The following is a 6,488-nucleotide window of genomic DNA, read 5'->3' on the forward strand; positions in this document are numbered from 1 at the left end:
CTAAAGCCTTGTAAGCCTGCCCATATCTTGGAAAAGGTTCCTTGCTTCTGGCTTCAGATCAGCTTAGTTCCAGCCATTGTAGCAAGTTGGAGGGTGAACCAATAGATGGAAGCTCTTTCTGTCTCCTTTTCTCTGTGTTTTCCTTCAAATTTATATATTGAAGCCTTAATGCCCATGTGATATATTTTGGATAGAGAGTCTTTTAAAAATAAGTCAAGGAGGTTAGAATTCTCATAATGGACTAGTGACTTTGAAAGAAGACAAGAAAATATGTATTTCCTTCAACCCTGTTCATTGCTACAGGTTACTGCAAAGCTTTTTAGGTAAATGGAATTAAAACTATGAGTAAGGCAGGAATTTGGCCTGGTTGTTAGGATGTTAGTTAAGATGTCTGCATCCCACCAGAGTGCCTGGATTTGACACCCATTTCCCACTCTCCAGTTCCTGATGCCAGCTTCCTGTTAATGTGCACCCTGGAAACCAGTAGTTGATGATGTAAATGATTAAATCCCTACCACACCAGAGAGATCTCCAATAGTGTTCCTAGTTCCTGGCTGGGGCTTATGGCTTAATTCAGTTTTAGAAGTTTTACTACACTCTTGCACTATCTTACCCCCTCAGTATTTTAATCAATTAATTGAAAGTTTGAGTAAATTTTTCTTAGAACATCAGCAAATTGATTCTTAGGGAAATTCAGGGAAATATTAAGTGTACATGTGAGTAACAGAACCAGGAGATGAGTTAGAGGAATAACTAAAATACTCAATGACAGAGAGAAAACAAATAAATCAAGGAAATGTTGCTGAAAACTCTGTTAATTAATTAAATAAAAAAGCATGCGCCCACACACACACACACACACACTAGCACACAAATCCAGGATGCCTCAACAAACTCCAAAAGAATGATTGCTAAGTTACCAATGCACAAATTCATAATAATGAAAATAATGGAATATTGATAATAGAGGAAAACAACCTATCACTTATAAGAAAATCTCAGTGACATTAACAATGGTTTCTAGGCAGAAACAATGGAGGCTGAGAATAAACTTAGGTAATTTAAGAAAAATTAGGGAATCCCTTTTATAAATTAGTATAGATTTGTTTTGTGACAAGAGATAAATCAGTCCAATGTGTTGAAATGATTAGTTTTTATTTTTATTCAATTAGTCTGCATGAGGTAATCTTTTGATGCAAGTTATACCTAATTATCTTATGGCTGAACCATTCAGTATGCCTGATGCCTGTGGCCCTAGCCCTGCTCTGCTACCATGGGAATTCAGTGGTGCCCCTGGAGAGCACGAGGTCCTGGAAGCTGCTGGTTATTCAGCTCAAGCTGGAGACAGTGCAGGGACAGTCAAGATTTTCCAGGCTGCAAGAGAGCTTCAACAGTCCTGCACGCAGGAGGCCTGCCACAATGCCATGCTGATGGGCATTCCAGCTGAAAGCAAGTCCTTTCTCATGTCCAGGTCCTGTGCTTTACTCTGAAGACTGTAGGAGGAAGTACACAGAAGGAACACCTTCAAGCACATTGCAATGAATGACTGCTTCCAAGTTTCTAGAAAACATTTTCCTCTAAATAGTCAAATGACTTCAGTATTTCAGACTTTCCCTGTGGCCAAAGTTTTATAGAAATGAATTACTTTCTACCAAAATAAAGAAATGGCATGAAGGAGTACAATTTTATTCTTTTTATTTTTAAGATTTTTATTTAGTTGAAACAGAGTGAGAGCGAGAGAGAGAGAGATATTTTCTATCTGCAGATTCACCCCATTGATGTTCACAAGGTCAAAGTTAGGAGATCCATCTGGATCTCCCACATGAATAGAGGATTCCAAACACTTGGACCATCTTCCCCTGCTTTGCTAAGAGGTAAGAACCAGGACACAAACCAGTGGCCACATATGTTGAAGGGTGCAGCTTAATTAGTTCTGCTACGCTGCTGCCCAAGAAGTGAATTTTTAAATAATAATGGCCAAATTCCTTTGGTGAACTGTACGGGACTTCTGCTCCCCATTTGGTAGATCTAGATGATTCCCTGGCTCCTGGCTTCAACCTGGACCACCCCCGGCCATTGGGGACATTTGGAGGAGTGAATTAATTGAGATGAAAGATTTCTACCTTTGTCTTCCTAGTCTCTTCATTTTTGTCACACTGCTTATTTTTCCCCCTTTGAAATGTAGAAACTATTTTTAGTTTGAGATATGAAATACAAATTCTAAAATATCAACTTCTCCAGAAAATCATGACTACACAATAATACATTGCCTCTGTAGTGTTAGAATGTACAAAAGACCCCAAAATAAGATAAACCATTGAGCAATTCAGCATTCTTCAACAATTTGAGCAAAGCTAGAATGCCAAAGGAACAGCATAGATGCACTTGTAGAGGATGGGATGTTTTGACTTCAGGTGCCATAAAAAAGCATGCGCACATGTGCTTTCTGGGGTATACACTAAGTTGAACCATTGGCACAAGGAGTTTTTATCACATACCATTAACATGTATTTTGAAAATGTGTAGCATTGGACCCAGCGCTGTGGCCAGCAACTAAAGTCCTCGCTTTGAACGCGCTAGGATCCCATATGGGCTCCAGTTCTAAGCCCGGCAGCTCCGCTTCCCATCTAGCTCCCTGCTTGTGGCCTGGGAAAGTAGTCCAGGATGGCCCAAAACCTTGGGACCCTGCCCCCACATGAAAGACATGAGGAATCCTGGCTTAGGATCGGTGCAGCACCAACGATTGTGGTCACTTGGGGAATGAAACATTGGATGGAAGATCTTCCTCTCTGTCTCTCTTCCTATCCGTGTGTATCTGACTTTGGGATAAAAATAAAATAAATCTTAAAAAATTAGGAAAAGAAAATGTGTAGTATTGAAGGAATGGAACCAGTAGCATTTGAGCAGTGCTGTCACCTATGTGATGAAATGTTCTTCATTTTGTTCTTCTTTTGTCCAATGAGTGCATACTGGGAACAACTTTGAAATGAAAAAAAGGCATGTATGCCTTTCATGTTCTGTTTAATAATGAAGAGAGAACAAATCAAAACATATATTCTATGATTCAAAACACCAACTACATAAGAAAAAAGAACAAGAATAAAAGATACATAAAGATATTAGTGGTGAATGGTCAGCTGATCCTCACAAAACTTTGCAGTGGTATTTATTTATTTTTTTCAGTGGTATTTATTTTTTAAGATTTGTTTATTTTATTACAAAGTCAGATATACAGAAAGGAGGAGAGACAGAGAGGAAGCTCTTCCGTCCGATGATTCACTCCCCAAGTGAGCACAATGGCCAGTGCTGTGCCGGTCCAAAGCTGGGAACCAGGAACCTCTTCCGGGTCTCCCATGCGGGGGCAGGGTCCCAAGGCATTGGGCTGTCCTCAACTGCTTTCCCAGGCCACAAGCAGGGAGCTGGATGGGAAGTGGAGCTGCCAGGATTAGAACCGGTGCCCATATGGGATCCCAGGGCGTTCAAGGCGAGGACTTTAGCCACTAGGCCATGCCGCCAGGCCCTGCAGTGGTATTTGGTAGAAGATTCTTTGTGACCAATAAAATAAACAAAGGTGCAAGATTCTTTGGAAGATATTTTGGGGAATCATGCAAATAACCGAACAATACAGCCAGGTTCTTCTTAATAAAGGATATTAACAAAGGGTGTTTAATTGTGCTCCAGTTTTCACAAATGATCTATGTAAGTGTTGTGTTTGATAAACCTGGAGCATTGGCACATGAGCATAAGCCAACAGGATTTCAGTATACCAGGGCCTCTCAAACCTGTGCCCAACATTACATAGAAATATACTTATATTCCTTCCACAGCTTCATTAACCACATATTCCTCAATATTGATGTCTTCTGTGACTTGCTGCAATTGGCATAACAGGAAGCTGACACAGCTGTTTCTGTCTGCTTACTAAGTCCATTCCTCCAGAAGCCAGGGTTTTAATTTTTCAGCAATTTTTGCCTCAACTTACTAAATGCGTCATCATTTTCTACAGTGGGATTAGCATGTGCTCTTCTGAGGGTGCTGGGTTGCTTTGATGATTCTGCCTCTGCCTTCATTTCAAAAGGCTTCTGCTTGTTCTGCCTCTTCTTTCCCACAGATTCTGAAGGGGAATGGATTTCAGTCCAGCGATCCTGCCATCTTCTGGTTTATTCAACATTCCTTGGCTGCTGTCTTCTTTCCTGAGGACGCACCTCTCATCTTAATTCTCTGCATGCTGCCTCTAATTGGCTTTTTGAAATTGTCTTATTCTGTGGATTGTTGTCCATGAGTTTGAGAACCCCACTTTCTGAAACTCATTTAACCCTGTTTTTATTCTAACCCACAAACTTCATTATTTTCCGTCCAAGGATACCTACTCATTTTCCAGATGTTACAGATCTGAGATGGTTTATAAGAATGTAGCAGAAGACACAGTCTAGGATTCTGCAATTAGGGATGATTCTGCTATCAGAATCATATCTCCTGGTCCATGCTGTATGGTAAACCTAAGCTTTTCAGACGATGACCCAAAATCAGAATTCAGTTCTACCAAACCACAAACGTGTGATTGCTGTCATCCCACCATCTGCCATAGTTGTTACTGTGCCTTTTAAATAATTAAAGATTTGACAGATAAATGTCACACTAATATATAAATATTTGTTGATTTAATTGAAAGGCAGAAGGACAGAGAATGGAGAGGCAGAGGGATAGCCTGGGGAGAAATTGATGTTCTACCTGCTGCTTCGTTCTCACAATGCTCCCAACAGTCTAGTCTACTAAGACTAGACTGAAGCCCGGTGCCAGAATCTCCATTTGCTTTTCCCACACTAGGCAGGGACTCCATTACTTAAACCAACATTGACTGTCTCCCTGATGCCTCATTAGGAAGCTAGGTTGGAAGTGTAGCAGCAGGGACTTTACCCAGCACTTCAAATTGGAATAAGGATGCCATAATCAATGGTGTGTTCCATCATTTCACAATGTGTGACACTTCTGATTATAAATTCTTACTTGATTGTTGCATTATTGCATTAATGTAAAGTGTTAAAATATTTTGGTCACCTTGCATAGTCACCCCCTACCCCAATTTGATTGATAGTTTCTTTTGGTATGAAGGGATTCTTCCAGCTATCTGATCATCTTTCATTGACCCCTTGTATCAAAGCATTAACAACTAAAGTATACATTGGGAGTTCTGTATACTTCAGTTTGAACAATGGGGTATAGGCTTCCTGACAGTGTGATGATTTTTCATTCCAATTAATTTCATAAAATTTCCATGTAATTCTTTCGAAGCTTTCTTTGGATCTGTTCAAGTACTCTGAAAAGCCCAATTTCATGTTTGAAGGATGAATTGTAGCTGCTTGTATTCCGGAAACTAAAGGATATTAGAGTGGAAAGGGAGGTTTTAATGTATATTGTGCTTATGGTCTACTTCCCAGTTTTCATGGTGTGCCATCTCTCAGACTTATACTTTTCTCCCCAAATTTAAAGTATTGGCTAGGGTGGTACTGAAGAATTCACCTGGCCTCACAGATGACGGAAATGTTTTGCTGCTTTTTAAAAATTTATTTCAAGATGAACTTTCGTAACAGAGTGGAGGAGATAGAGACAGTGAGTGAGTTCTTATTCCTTGGTTCACTCCAAAATGCCGCAACACCCAAGATTGGCCCAAGCTGAATCCAGAGCTGGGAACTCCATCCAGATAATGAAGGGTGTCAGTCAGAATGGAAATAGTAAATGAAAGGGAGAACAAGGGGTTCCCTCCTATGATGTGACTTAGCTTAGCTGGCAAACTGGTCTGAGCTAGAAAACAAGTGTGATAATGAAAGTAGAAATTGATGCCAAGTTCACACAGAAGACAAGGTGGCAGGGTGACAGAAGTTCCCTGTGATCACTTCCAAGACTAAGCTAAAGATACATGCCCCACCCACTCCCACCCCACAGCACCATGAGATACCTCAAGACAGAACTTTTTTTTTTCCTGTAGAAATTCACATCCAAATTGAAGAATTGGGGAAGAAAGGACAGGAGGAGCTCACCACACACACACACACACACACACACACACACACACACACACACACACACCATGTCTTCTTTTCTTTTTCTTAAAGGAACTTGTACAAACTTTCCAAGGGGCATAAAACCACCAATTCACTTCCTTTCAATGACTATATTTCTTTAAAGAAGCCTCTCCTGGTTGCTTTCCCCAGGAGTTTGCTCTCTGCTCTTTTAATCTCTCTACTCTTTTTGACAAGTCTTTTGCTAAATACTGCCTTCTTAGTTTGTTCATCTGCTCCATGCTTTATTGTGACACAACAAATATCCTGGGTTAAAATAACCTGTTAACAATATTGATTAATGGGGAAAAGGACAGAGACCCAAGGATCATTTTCTGATGCCTTCCAAAGCATGATAGCACAAATGTTGCATCTGTAGCTAGCCAAAAAAAGTTGAAACTGCATTCCGTTATCGAATGTCCACATTGC

At 40.3% G+C, this 6,488-nt stretch overlaps 1 pseudogene; it reads right to left on the reverse strand.

Moving 5' to 3' along the window:
• Positions 1–3,500: 3,500 nt before the first annotated feature.
• On the reverse strand, positions 3,501–4,311 carry LOC118757513 (mortality factor 4-like protein 2; annotated as a pseudogene).
• Between the last annotated feature and the right edge of the window lie 2,177 nt (positions 4,312–6,488).

The sequence above is a fragment of the Ochotona princeps genome, chromosome 4 (genome assembly GCF_030435755.1).
Source record: "Ochotona princeps isolate mOchPri1 chromosome 4, mOchPri1.hap1, whole genome shotgun sequence".
Lineage (NCBI taxonomy): Eukaryota > Metazoa > Chordata > Mammalia > Lagomorpha > Ochotonidae > Ochotona > Ochotona princeps.